General features: G+C 50.0%; 7 non-coding genes across 7 annotated transcripts; 6 read left to right on the top strand and 1 right to left on the bottom strand.

The window, feature by feature from the left end:
- Positions 1 to 491: 491 nt before the first annotated feature.
- Positions 492 to 565, bottom strand: TRNAI-AAU (transfer RNA isoleucine (anticodon AAU)). Its single transcript has one exon. It is a non-coding gene; the product is annotated as a tRNA-Ile (tRNA).
- A 4,951-nt stretch (positions 566 to 5,516) lies between these two features.
- Positions 5,517 to 5,588, top strand: TRNAH-GUG (transfer RNA histidin (anticodon GUG)). Its single transcript has one exon. It is a non-coding gene; the product is annotated as a tRNA-His (tRNA).
- Positions 5,589 to 6,228: 640 nt separating this feature from the next.
- TRNAD-GUC (transfer RNA aspartic acid (anticodon GUC)) lies at positions 6,229 to 6,300 on the top strand. Its single transcript has one exon. It is a non-coding gene; the product is annotated as a tRNA-Asp (tRNA).
- Positions 6,301 to 6,795: 495 nt separating this feature from the next.
- On the top strand, positions 6,796 to 6,867 carry TRNAH-GUG (transfer RNA histidin (anticodon GUG)). The gene has a single exon. It is a non-coding gene; the product is annotated as a tRNA-His (tRNA).
- Positions 6,868 to 7,507: 640 nt separating this feature from the next.
- On the top strand, positions 7,508 to 7,579 carry TRNAD-GUC (transfer RNA aspartic acid (anticodon GUC)). Its single transcript has one exon. It is a non-coding gene; the product is annotated as a tRNA-Asp (tRNA).
- Positions 7,580 to 8,073: 494 nt separating this feature from the next.
- TRNAH-GUG (transfer RNA histidin (anticodon GUG)) lies at positions 8,074 to 8,145 on the top strand. The gene has a single exon. It is a non-coding gene; the product is annotated as a tRNA-His (tRNA).
- Positions 8,146 to 8,785: 640 nt separating this feature from the next.
- On the top strand, positions 8,786 to 8,857 carry TRNAD-GUC (transfer RNA aspartic acid (anticodon GUC)). Its single transcript has one exon. It is a non-coding gene; the product is annotated as a tRNA-Asp (tRNA).
- The last annotated feature ends 5,313 nt before the right edge of the window (positions 8,858 to 14,170 follow it).

Below are 14,170 nucleotides of genomic sequence, written 5' to 3'. Positions count from 1 at the left end.
TCTCGCCGCGGGACGAGGTTAGGAGTTTAGTAAAGCAGGCTCCGCTCCGGAAATAATTCACCTACTTTAGCTCCCAGCAGCGTTTAGCCCCGAAAATCACCATTCACTCTGCCAGCCGGAACTGGGACTGGGAGGGGAAAGGGGGTCATCGCCCAGCCCACTGCACCTCCTGCGGGCCCCGGCAGCACAGCCAGGGACCCTCCAGCTGCGGTGACGGGAAGGGGCTAAGCTGGCACGGTACATGCTGCCCGAGCCCCTGCGCTGGCTGAGGCACTTGTACCCAGCCAGCGCGCGCAGACCTGGGGGGTATGTCACCGCTGCAGAGCGGGGGCAGGATTCTTTACCCCGGCGTCTTGCAGCTCAAACGTCTGACGGTTTCCTTTGTCCTTTTTGTTCCATGCAGAAGCTTGTTTCCTCCAGTCCCGAAAGGTAAATGAAAAGGGTTTCCTTCCTTCCTTGCAAGGGCGAGTGCCAGGAACGCAAAAGGTGTGTGGCCCGTACGGGGATCGAACCCGCGACCTTGGCGTTATTAGCACCACGCTCTAACCAACTGAGCTAACCGGCCAGCCATACGAAACGCTTAGTAGCTTTCGGCCCTGAAGACAGCCGCGCTATCACGGGCGACTCCTCATTCCGCGTCACTTCGTGCAACCAAAGCCGCTTTGTTAACCCTTTGAGGACAGGGCTGTTGACGGGAGAAGCAAAACAGCTCACACAACTGACCAGAGCTCAGGGCTCACAGGTCAGGACAGCATTTGGGGGCGATGGCAGGGGGCAGGAGCTCAGCCCCTCTGAACTCCCTTTATAGCTGCTTTGAAATGACCTTTCTTTTAAAAAGCACATTCCTGATTTGTTCTGAAAGCGGACACGTCAGTAATCTCCTTCAGCGTGTTTCTGGCCGGCTACTCTATGAAAGTCCCGCAAGCCAAGCTGGGAGCCCGACAGCCTGGAACGCCTTCCAGGCACATGGCCCGGAGGCAGCCGGGCTTTCCGAAGAGCAGGGCGCCGACGTGCCGCGCGGGCTCCAGCAAGGCCCCGGGGACCCTGGAACGCCAGGACTGGGAGGAAGGCGCGGAGCTCGCCCTGGACACGCTGCCCGGGCGCCTTTGTAAGGCGACACGCCTGCACCCGGCAAGCAAGCGCAGCCTTGAGGCGGGGGTGCCAGCCGACTGCTGCAGAGCGGGGAAAGGGGGCTTGTCACGCCGTGTAGAGGCACAAACGGCGGCCCTCCAATTTTTTTAAAAGTAGCCGCTTCTACCAGGCACATACGGCCTTTTGGCTACCCCGTCCGAACTTGCGACCACCTGGTGCCGGGGCATTGAATCCGGAGGGGTGGGGGACAACCGCCAGAATTTGCTACCTCCTTGCACATTTGCGAGTTTATGTCTTTGATTATTGAGGTGCGCTGTCTCATTTTGTGTGCGAGTATGTCTCAAGGGAGGTGAGACTTTGGGGTACGGAGGGCAGACACGATCCCAATTTGATACCACAGTGGCCCATTTCATTTGCTACCGCCTTGCTAATTTGCAACTGATGTATTTGATTATTGAGGTATGCTGTCTAATTTTGTGTGCGAAGGGAGGTGAGACGCTGGGGTACAGCGCACAGACCACACCCAGTCAAAGGGCTACTTCCCGTGGTAGCAAATTGTGCCAAAAATGAAGCCAATCGATCAGTACTTGCTACCCGCGATCCTGCCCCCCACTCCAGTGATAGCGAATTCGGAGGTTTGGGAGGAATCGGCAGAATTTGCTACCTCCCTTGCTAATTTCCGATTGATCTATTTGATGATTATTCAGGGGCGCGGTCTCATTTTGTGTGTGAGTATGTGTAAAGGGAGGTGAGACTTTTTCATCCCAATCAACCCGCATGGCAACCCCTGCACTGGGAGAAATCTCCAGGGAGCTATTACATCCCCCCTTTTTGCTGCCAGAGTGGCATCAAGAGGCTGATTAAGTGGATAAAGTCTCTTCCAGGGTGGCCTTAAAGCAACTGAATTCCACGATAGAAACCCTCTTTTGAGATCCTGATGATGAAGGAAATGCCACTCTACCCCAAGCCCCTATATTTGCAAGCACACCAGGTGGCTCATCCCATGGGGTAACTATTACCCCGAGCTGAGCTCCCCGCAAAGCTGAGCCCACCCATACTGTCCCCTTTGTGTCGTCACACCGGTGTCTTCCCACACAAACTTCTCTGTTCCTCCTTCCCCTCCCACTGTGTCACTGACACGTGGACATTGAGCAAAGTCCCCGTCCCGCTCCAAACAGGGCCTACAGTGGTGCAACCTGCACTTGGAAACTCCGCTTTCTTCCCCCTGCTGCTGAGCATTCCATGGGATGCCAACATGGTCAAGTTGTTTGTAAGTCTGCTCACCTCCCAGCCCCCTCCAAGTGTCACAGTGTGTCCTGCTCCACATTGCGCGAAGGAATAAAGTAAATAAGAAAAAAAAAATGGAGCGGCGAAGACGCTTGTGCTTAACTTGGGGTGCTGCTGTTGTTACACGGAAAGCCGTGAAGACTGGTGAAAGAGCAAGGAGCGCTGTTGCATAGCGTGGATTATAAAGCACAGTCACATGGGCGAAGCAGGTCCCTTGGAACGCAAATTCAAAAAACAATCTCACTCCTCCTGAGTCCAGTGGTAAGAAACTATAATATCAGCAGCTGTACCTCATCATATAGGCTGGTGAGGTGGGAGGGGCTGTGTAGCCCCCAAAGGTGGCCTTTGCTGGGCAAGAGCATGCAAGGAGGGCCAGGGCTTTTCCCACGGCTGTTGCTGCAGCCAAAGCCTTTAGGAAGCTGATGAGAGCAAGGGGTGTTATTGCCTGGTGGGGCCCATGGTATGGTGTACGCTGCCCGTAGCTGGTCCCTTGGTGCTCCGTGCAGTGGCTAACCTTAGAATCATAGAATCGTAGAATATCAGGGTTGGAAGGGACCTCAGGAGGTCATCTAATCCAACCACCTGCTCAAAGCAGGACCGATCCCCGACTAAATCATCCCAGCCAGGGCTTTGTCAAGCCTGACCTTAAAAACTTCTAAGGAAGGAGATTCCACCACCTCCCTAGGTAACGCATTCCAGTGTTTCACCACCCTCCTAGTGAAAAAGTTTTTCCTAATATCCAACCTAAACCTCCCGCACTGCAACTTGAGACCATTACTCCTTGTTCTGTCATCTGCCACCACTGAGAACAGTCCAGAGCCATCCTCTTTGGAACCCCCTTTCAGGTAGTTGAAAGCAGCTATCAAATCCCCCCTCATTCTTCTCTTCTGTAGACTAAACAGCCCCAGTTCCCTCAGCCTCTCCTCATAACTCATGTGTTCCAATCCCCTAATCATTTTTGTTGCCCTCTGCTGGACTCTTTCCAATTTTTCCACATCCTTCTTGTAGTGTGGGGCCCAAAACTGGACACAGTACTCCAGATGAGGCCTCACCAGTGTCAAACAGAGGGGAACGATCACATCCCTCGATCTGCTGGCAATGCCCCTACTTATACACCCCAAAATACCATTGGCCTTCTTGGCAACAAGGGCACACTGTTGACTCATATCCAGTTTCTCGTCCACTGTAACCCCTAGGTCCTTTTCTGCAGAACTGCTGCCGAGCCATTCGGTCCCCAGTCTGTAGCGGTGCATTGCATTCTTCCATCCTAAGTGCAGGACTCTGCACTTGTCCTTGTTGAACCTCATCAGATTTCTTTTGGCCCAATCCTCCAATTTGTCTAGGTCCCTCTGTATCCTATCCCTACCCTCCAGCGTATCTACCTCTCCTCCCAGTTTAGTGTCATCTGCAAACTTGCTGAGGGTGCAATCCACACCATCCTCCAGATCATTTATGAAGATATTGAACAAAACTGGCCCCAGGACCGACCCTGCGGGCACTCCACTTGATACTCTCTGCCAACTAGACATGGAGCCATTGATCACTACCCGTTGAGCCCGGCAATCTAGCCAGCTTTCTATCCACCTTATAGTCCATTCATCCAGCCCATACTTCTTTAACTTGCTGGCAAGAATACCGTGGGAGACCGTGTCAAAAGCTTTGCTAAAGTCAAGGAACAACACGTCCACTGCTTTCCCCTCATCCACAGAAACAGTTATCTCATCATAGAAGGCAATTAGATTAGTCAGGCATGACTTGCCTTTGGTGAATCCATGCTGACTGTTCCTGATCACTTTCCTCTCCTCTTAAGTGCTTCAGAATTGATTCCTTGAGGACCTGCTCCATGATTTTTCCAGGGACTGAGGTGAGGCTGACTGGCCTGTAGTTCCCAGGATCCTCCTTCTTCCCTTTTTTAAAGATGGGCACTACATTAGCCTTTTTCCAGTCGTCCGGGACTTCCCCCGATCGCCATGAGTTTTCAAAGATAGTGGCCAATGGCTCTGCAATCACAGCCGCCAACTCCTTTAGCACTCTTGGATGCAATGCATCCAGCCCCATGGACTTGTGCACGTCCAGCTTTTCTAAATAGTACCGAACCACTTCTTTCTCCAGAGTGGGCTGGTCACCTCCTCCCCATGCTGTGCTGCCCAGTGCAGTAGTCTGGGAGCTGACCTTGTTTGTGAAGACAGAGGCAAAAAAAGCATTGAGTACATTAGCTTTTTCCACATCCTCTGTCACTAGGTTGTCTCCCTCATTCAGTAAGGCGCCCACACTATCCTTGACTTTCTTCTTGTTGCTAACATACCTGAAGAAACCCTTCTTGTTACTCTTAACATCTCTTGCTAGCTGCAACTCCAGGTGTGATTTGGCCTTCCTGATTTCACTCCTGCAAGCCCGAGCAATATTTTTATACTCATCCCTGGTCATTTGTCCAATCTTCCACTTCTTGTAAGCTTCTTTTTTGTGTTTAAGATCAGCAAGGATTTCACTGTTAAGCCAAGCTGGTTGCCTGCCATATTTACTATTCTTTCTACACATCGGGATGGTTTGTCCCTGTAACCTCAATAAGGATTCTTTAATCCTTGGTATGGTATGGTGTACACTGCCTGTAGTGGGTCCCTTGGTGCTCCGTGCAGAAGTTAACTGTGATCCTTTCCTTGTTAGTATAGTGGTGCGTATCACCGCCTGTCACGTGGGAGACTGGGGTTCAATTCCCCGACGGGGAGGGTGGCCCCTTTTTGAATGGGGGACAAAGAAATGCCGAGCCCGGCCAGCACGTTCCTCGCCGCCTCCTTCTATGGCGACTTCCGTTCTACATGGCCTTCCGCCACTGGGCCCAGCTTCAGGACCTGCACGTGGGGGCACATTTCAGAGTGGCAAAAGGAAATACGCTGGCCAGGGGCATGAGGACAATGGTCCAGCCAAACGGGGAGGGACCTGGTCAAGGGGTGGAGGAAGAGAGAAAAACGGACAGGCATCAGGTTGCCCTCCCGTCTTTTTTCCTTTTGTTATGATTTTATCTGTGACAGCAATGGGGAGGCTTGAGAAATACCCGTGGCTGCAGGTGAGGTCGGTGGACGCCCCGAGAGTGCAGAGCTGAGCGTTTTCCGCTCAGCTGTGGCATCAGCCAGCAACTGGCCGTGATCGTATAGTGGTTAGTACTCTGCGCCGTGGCCGCAGCAACCTCGGTTCGAATCCGAGTCACGGCATCCCTTTTTGGTGGGGGGTACCCGGCCGCACGCCCAGTGGCTCAGCCTGATTGCGTCCATTTGCAAAGAGAGCCAGCAGCTGGTCCCTAGTTTCTGCTTGGAAAGTAAAGTCCATGAGGTACATCCATGAGCAAAAGAGTAAGAGGAATTCTTCCTGGGCGCCAGCGTCCAAAAGCAGCGTATTCCACCCCGGAAACTGCGGTGTTTCGAATGTCCGGCTACTGCGCGTTGAAAGGAAGGATCTGTGGGCCTGAGAAGCTGCAGCCCTCCAGAGGCTCTTCAAAAGCCAAAGGGGCCATGGGTGAGTTTGTGATTTGTGAGTTTGAGGAGTGCGTGAAGTGTGGAAGCGGGAGGGTAGAGAGACCCGGGTGTGAGAGGAAAAAGGTGCTGGGCAGCTTGTTGGTGAGGGCAAGGTCGCAGGCAGGTGTTGTGGGAGGAGCTGTGTAGCCCCCAAAGGCGGCCTGCTGGGCAAGAGCATGCGAGGAGGGCCAGGGCTTTTCCCAGGGCTGTTGCTGCAGCCAAAGCCTTTAGGAAGCTGAGGAGAGCAAGGGGTGTTGTTGCCCAGTGGGGCCCATGGTATGGTGTACGCTGCCCTTAGCAGGCTCCTTGGTGCTCTGTGCAATAGCCAGCCTTGCCCCTTTCCTCGTTAGTATAGTGGTGAGTATCCCCGCCTGTCACGCGGGAGACCGGGGTTCGATTCCCCGACGGGGAGGGTGACCCCTTTTTGAATGGGGGACAAAGAAATGCCGAGTCCGGCCAGCACATTCCTCGCCGCCTCCTTCTATGGCGACTTCCGTTCACACCCCGCAGTGCTGATCTTCACCTCCAGCGAGACAATTATCTCGCAAGGCCACCCCCGCCTGCTTGAGCCAGTGAAAGCCTCTACGTGGCCTTCCGCCACTGGGCCCAGCTTCAGGACCTGCACATGGGGGCACGTTTCAGAGCGGCAAAAGGAAATACGCTGGCCAAGGGCATGAGGACAATGGCCCAGCCAAACGAGGTGGGACCTGGTCAAGGGGTGTAGGAAGAGAGAAAAACGGACAGGCATCAGGTTGCCCTCCCGTGTTTTTTCCTTTTGTTATGATTTTACCTGTGACAGCAATGGGGAGGCTTGAGAAATACCTGTGGCCGCGGGTGAGGTCGGTGGACGCCCCAAGAGCGTAGAGCTGAGCGTTTTCCGCTCAGCTGTGGCATCAGCCAGCAGCTGGCCGTGATCGTATAGTGGTTAGTACTCTGCGCCGTGGCCGCAGCAACCTCGGTTCGAATCCGAGTCACGGCATCCCTTTTTGCTGAGGGGTACCCGGCCGCACACCCAGTGGCTCAGCCTGATTGCGTCCATTTGCAAAGAGAGCCAGCAGCTGGTCCCTAGTTTCTGCTTGGCAAGGAAAGTCCATGAAGTACATCCATGAGCAAAAGAGTAAGAGGAATTCTTCCTGGGCGCCAGCGTCCAAAAGCAGCGTATTCCTCCCCGGAAACCGTGGTGTTTCGAATGTCCGGCCACTGCACGTTGAAAGGAAGGATCTGTGGGCCTGAGAAGCTGCAGCCCTCTAGAGGCTCTTCAAAAGCCAAAGGGGCCATGGGTGAGTTTGTGATTTGTGAGTTTGAGGAGTGCGTGAAGTGTGGAAGCGGGAGGGTAGAGAGACCCGGGTGTGAGAGGAAAAAGGTGCCGGGCAGCTCGTCGGTGAGGGCAAGGTCGCAGGCAGGTGTTGTGGGAGGAGCTGTGTAGCCCCCAAAGGCGGCCTGCTGGGCAAGAGCATGCGAGGAGGGCCAGGGCTTTTCCCAGGGCTGTTGCTGCAGCCAAAGCCTTTAGGAAGCTGAGGAGAGCAAGGGGTGTTGTTGCCCAGTGGGGCCCATGGTATGGTGTACGCTGCCCTTAGCAGGTTCCTTGCTGCTCTGTGCAGTAACCAGCCTTGCCCCTTTCCTCGTTAGTATAGTGGTGAGTATCCCCGCCTGTCACGCGGGAGACCGGGGTTCGATTCCCCGACGGGGAGGGTGACCCCTTTTTGAATGGGGGACAAAGAAATGCCGAGTCCGGCCAGCACATTCCTCGCCGCCTCCTTCTATGGCGACTTCCGTTCACACCCCGCAGTGCTGATCTTCACCTCCAGCGAGACAATTATCTCGCAAGGCCACCCCGCCTGCTTGAGCCAGTGAAAGCCTCTACGTGGCCTTCTGCCACTGGGCCCAGCTTCAGGACCTGCACATGGGGGCACGTTTCAGAGCGGCAAAAGGAAATACGCTGGCCAAGGGCATGAGGACAATGGCCCAGCCAAACGGGGTGGGACCTGGTCAAGGGGTGGAGGAAGAGAGAAAAACGGACAGGCATCAGGTTGCCCTCCCGTGTTTTTTCCTTTTGTTATGATTTTACCTGTGACAGCAATGGGGAGGCTTGAGAAATACCCGTGGCCGCGGGTGAGGTCGGTGGACGCCCCAAGAGCGTAGAGCTGAGCGTTTTCCGCTCAGCTGTGGCATCAGCCAGCAGCTGGCCGTGATCGTATAGTGGTTAGTACTCTGCGCCGTGGCCGCAGCAACCTCGGTTCGAATCCGAGTCACGGCATCCCTTTTTGGTGAGGGATACCCGGCCGCACACCCAGTGGCTCAGCCTGATTGCGTCCATTTGCAAAGAGAGCCAGCAGCTGGTCCCTAGTTTCTGCTTGGCAAGGAAAGTCCATGAGGTACATCCATGAGCAAAAGAGTAAGAGGAATTCTTCCTGGGCGCCAGCGTCCAAAAGCAGCGTATTCCACCCCGGAAACTGTGGTGTTTCGAATGTCCGGCTACTGCACGTTGAAAGGAAGAATCTGTGGGCCTGAGAAGCTGCAGCCCTCCAGAGGCTCTTCAAAAGCCAAAGGGGCCATGGGTGAGTTTGTGATTTGTGAGTTTGAGGAGTGCGTGAAGTGTGGAAGCGGGAGGGTAGAGAGACCCGATTGTGAGAGGAAAAAGGTGCCGGGCAGCTCGTCGGTGAGGGCAAGGTCGCAGGCAGGTGTTGTGGGAGGAGCTGTGTAGCCCCCAAAGGCGGCCTGCTGGGCAAGAGCATGCGAGGAGGGCCAGGGCTTTTCCCAGGGCTGTTGCTGCAGCCAAAGCCTTTAGGAAGCTGAGGAGAGCAAGGGGTGTTGTTGCCCGGTGGGGCCCATGGTATGGTGTACGCTGCCCTTAGCAGGTTCCTTGGTGCTCTGTACAGTGGCCAGTCTTGCCCCTTTCCTCATTAGTATAGTGGTGAGTATCCCCGCCTGTCACGCGGGAGACCGGGGTTCGATTCCCCGACGGGGAGGGTGACCCCTTTTTGAATGGGGGGCAAAGAAATGCTGAGCTCGGCCAGCACATTCCTCGCCACCTCCTTCTATGGCGACTTCCGTTCACACCCCGCAGTGCTGATCTTCACCTCCAGAGAGACAATTACCTCGCAAGGCCACCCCCGCCTGCTTGCCCCAGCGAAAGCCTCTACATGGCCTTCCGCCACTGGGCCCAGCTTCAGGACCTGCACGTGGGGGCACGTTTCAGAGTGACAAAAGGAAATACGCTGGCCAGGGGCATGAGGATAATGGCCCAGAGTGATAAGAGTGTGACTTTGAGTCGTGTCTGAAGTGTGAAAGCGGAAAGGTGGTCAGAAGAAGGTACTTAGCAGCCCGTCTCTGAGGGAAAGCTCCCAGGGAAAGGTGAAAAATTGGGAGAAAGGCTGCAGCCTCTGAGAGCAGTGAGATGAGTGGGTTTGTTCTATTTTCTGGGTGGTGGCCATGAGTGCATAGTCATTAATACTCTTTGTTGTGTCCATAGCAACCTTTAGTCGAATGCGAAGTGTAGGGTCTCTTGATACGTCGTGAGTGGATGCTTGTGAGAAGGAACAGGTCCTTTCTCCCAGAGTGTAGCCTCGAGTCTCTATTTGGATAGGGTTACAAAGGATTTAGATACAAACATGTTCAGCTTTCTCGCCAGGTCTGAACTTCAGGGACTGAGTATGCAGATCTTCAGAACTTATCTCCAAGGAGGGTTCTAGCCTAGGTCAACATCAATAGGCCTTGGTGCTTATCTGGTAACTGATATGTTCGAAGACCTCAGAAATAATAACTAGCTTATTCTCAGAATCTCTTCTACAAATGGCAAAACTGAGGCACAAAATGGGGAAAGGTATCTCCGCAGGGCAAATAGGGAGGCAGTGACAGATCTCTAGAATTAGAATCCAGGGTTTTCACTCCCACTAATGTGCTGTGACCACTTGGTCATGCTGCCTCTTCATTATGAAGGAAGAAATCAAACCAATATTATGAATAGAGGACAGAACCAGAACCCCTGGCCACTTCTCTGAGTTGTTATATCAAGTAATAGAGGTGTAGATTTGGTAGGCTCCATCCACTGTTCTCCTATGATCTTGTGGGGGTGTCCAGGTAGAGCATAGGGGAGGAGGAGGTTACGCCAAAAATAATGAAAGAACATAGGGCTGGCCTACAGGATGTAGCTGGATGGCATATCTCCCTTGAGGTATACTGGAGACTGATACTTACAGTTTTTTTATAGTGCCGTGGTAATTGTCAGCTAAAAGGAGTAACTTCTTTCTCTGCACAATGAAACACTATGGACATTGGAAAGTGTGACCTCTTCTAATCAGCAAGGGACAGTACTGTGCAACGCACACACACACACAATAGCAGATGCCGCTCAGACTAACCATCCCAATATAATGTTGCAGCACTAGGTGCAACACTGTCTTAATGTCACTGGAACTTTTCTAGGTGCATGAATTACAGGTGGTACTTGTGAGGTCATCTTTATGGTGTGCTTACCTGGAAAGCAGTTAAACCTTCAAATACCATCTTGTATTCTTTAAATATATCCCAATGTCCTTGTGGTTCTTCCTTTACCATACTCTTTGCACTAAGTTTAAACTTGTCATAGCCTATCCGCCCGGTATAGTTTATGAGTCAGATTATACTATCTGAAATTCCAGCAAATTTTATATCCTGATACACATAATCCCGGTTGCATTTTCCACCTACTTGCAGTTTTTCTGCTGAATAGGTTATTGATACTCAAGCTGTGAAGTGGTTTGGCCCTTAAAGTGTTGTATAATTTTACAGACATAACACTGGCCTGTGGTTGTGGATTGAAAAACTCACGGGTTTGTGATCATTAATGAGCAAATCCACATTCCATGCATGCTTGGGAGGCTCAGTACTCAGCATACTGAGGAACAGCGCTTATGAATGCTCATCTGCTTCTGTGAGGGTAAACATCTCTTTGCCATGGGACTCTTCCTTTCCAGAATTACACATTTCGGGAAAATGATTGTGTTTGCCACATCTTCAGCATTCTTACCCACAGGCATGGCAGTTCCTTATGGTATGGCTACGGCCACATTTCTAACAACCTTTAATTGCCTCTGACTGCTCTTTTTTTACTTATATTGATCTCAGGCTTTTATTAGCAGCAGGATGCCCACCAGTCCATGACTGCTAGTCTGGGTGCTTACTAAAGGCAGATTTATGCTGCAATGTGTGCACATATTTTTCTGGTTCACCCAGCCCCTTTGATAGTGTTGCAGTCATTTCATCAGCATGACATATATCCACAGCACATTCAAGGGTTAAAGTAAGCTGTGTCTACATTACACAGCTTTTAGCGACACGGCTGTGTTGCTACAGCTCTGCTGCTAAAAGTCGCGCTGTGTACGGCTCTACTCAGAACAAAAAACTTCCACCTCCAGCGTTTGCGTTGTCAGCAGGAGAGCACTCCTGCCGACAAAGCGTAGTCCACACTGGTGCTTGTCGTCAGCAAAACTTTTGTCTTTCCGGGGATTTTTTTTTAACACCTCTGAAAGACAGAAGTTTTGTCATTCAATTGCCAGTGTAGACATAGCCTTAGTCTCCATCAACAACCTAGCTTTCACTGAGAATGGCACAATACTACACACAACGTGGTCTTTAATGAGCGATTCACACACTTCTCCAAATTTGCAAGATTATCCTGCCAGTTTTAATCAGTCACATATTGGTTTCTACTTTCGCCATCTGTCTGACTTCTGGTGAAAAATCAGTGCCTTTCACGTGATATTTCTTTGAGGTGCACAGTATGCCTCCAACTTATTCTTTCAGACCTGTATTTTTCTTTCTTTGCCACATCATCAAATTGAAAAGTATGAAACACCTATCTTGCTGCTTCCTCTGTCACAGAAAGAAACAATGCTATTTGCAGCTGTTCATCTTTTTTGTCTGTGCCACTTGCAATGCTGTACCGCTCAAATCCTTGCTCCCACCTTCTCCTGTTTTCTGCTCAATTTCCTTCAAACACTAAGTTTCTTGGCGGCTTTAGCTGGCCCATTTAAAAAAAAACCCAACTCTTACCATTATAGTATAAAAAAAATGCTGAAGACTTTTTTAAGTAACAGTAAATACTTTATTTAACTTGCTGCTGAGAACTGTACAGAGTGGTGTGGCTGGCCTGCCTGCCTGGCTCCAGTTCCAACTTGCAAGCAATATGATTCCACTGATAAGGCTCACTACATAATGATTCCCCCCATAAAACACCAGGTCACTTTGGTTCCTACGCCAAAGTTTCTACTACAGTAGAACCTCAGAGATACAAACATCTCGGGAATGGTGGTTGTTAGTAACTCTGAAATGTTCGTAACTCCAAACGTTATGGTTCTTTCAACAGTTTACAACTGAACATTGATTTAAAGTAGCTTTGAAACTTTACTATGCAGAAGAAAAATGTGGCTTCTACCCATCTTAATTTAAATGAAGCAAGCACAGAAAGAGTTTCCTTGACTTGTTAAATCTTTTTTTAAAACATTCCCTTTTTTTTTAGTAACTTACGTTTAACACAGTATTGTACTGTATTTGCTTTTTTTTTTTTTTTTGGTCTTTGCTGCTGCCTGATTGTGTACTTCCAGTTCCAAATGGGGTGTATGGTTGACCGGTCAGTTCATTATTCTGGTATTCGTAACTCTGGGGTTCTACTGTATCATTACAGCGGTGACCAGAAACCATTAGTTCAAATCATTAACTACAGATTAAAGCTTTATGACCGTTAAACCACAAATTACCAACATCCCATGTCAAAATATACAAAGTAAATAGCCTTAAATCAAATTCTAGTAAATTCTCAAGCAGCATATTTCTTTCTCTGCCTATCTGGAAATTTCAAATATTATTGATGGAAATATTTTTCATCAGTTTGTGTGCATGTGGTGAAATCAACATTTACTAACATTTACCAATAAATATCTAATCCTTCCAAGCCTAACTACAGACGGACTTCCTTTGTTTCATAAATCCATTAGTTTTAAATGCAAAACGTGTTTTGAAAAACTTTTTTTCTTATCTATCCAGCACTTTTAAAGTAGTTTTATTTAATAATTTAAAAAAAATACTGGTTTTGTCCATTTGTAATTGGGGTGACAGGGCACTACCAGCAGCACCCCAATCACTGCCATGGCTACAACCTAAGGAAAGCTGCAGGCCCAGCTGTAGGATCCTTTTTATTGTGGGATTATGAGCACCTAGTGGTAATCACTGGCTAATAAAGTAATTGGGAGGATATAAGTGGAAGGCACAGGAAGCAGGCGGGTGGCTTACAAGGTGAGCCTGGGCTGAGGAGTGAAGGCTGTGGGGAAGCCTCCATTGCACTGTTACTTTGTAAGAAAAAAAATAAATGCACACTTTGGTGAAAGATAACCTCGTGTGTGTTTGTGACCGTGAGACTACCCATGAATTGGCCAGGTAATGAAGTACAGTAGGTAGCAATTGAGGCACCCTGTTGTTATACCAATAAAATAAAAACCAGCAGGATCTTATTAAAGGGGAAAAGGCAAAATACCACATTTATTGTGAATATAGAAAGAATCATAGTAAGCAGTTAGTTATAGCTATAACATTCCATTCAATTTCATATTTATTTACACAATCATTCATACAAACACACACACACAGGTTCTGCAAGGTTGTTATCATAGTTACCAGCCTTAGAGTTGCTCATGCCAAGCCACTGGCCAGGTGGCCTGGACATGAGGAGGGAGCAGGGCCTTGTCAGATGCTCATCTGATGCTCCTGGAAGTTGCTTTGCAGAATCAGACCCCAAAGTTCTCACTTTCTAGAGTCCATTTTTATAGGAATTTCTTCCTATGCCGGTCTATGGGAATTGCTTCATCATGCTGTTGCTGAATCAATCAGCAGATGGCACATTCCTGACGGCTCCGTACTGCCAGATGTTATCTTGTTCTTTGGTTCTCCCATCCTTGAGGCTGTTGGGTGGATTCCAGTCTGCCCTCTGGGGGTCCTCTGGTTATTTCCACTTGACGCCTTCTTTGGCCGATGGACACTGGATTCTTAGGCTGGCACCTCCCTCATCATTCAGTTATTATCCACGCCAAGCATCCATCCACATACATCCTCTATCTCTATTTTAATCACAATTGTTAACAAAGCGAGATGAATACAACAAAAGGGCGGGGAGTCTCCGGGTGCTGTTTCTGTTGTTACAGAGTATTGCTTTGAGTCTCTCTCTGTGTGAGGAGTTGTTGTTACAAAGAATTGCTCTGAGAACAGACTCTGTCTTAGAATGTACTAACGCAATTAGCAGCTTGCAAGTT

Source organism: Natator depressus, chromosome 1 (genome assembly GCF_965152275.1).
Source record: "Natator depressus isolate rNatDep1 chromosome 1, rNatDep2.hap1, whole genome shotgun sequence".
NCBI classification, from domain to species: Eukaryota; Metazoa; Chordata; order Testudines; family Cheloniidae; genus Natator; species Natator depressus.
Note: the sequence above shows the minus strand (reverse complement) of the source record. Positions and strands in the feature narration are given on the sequence as shown.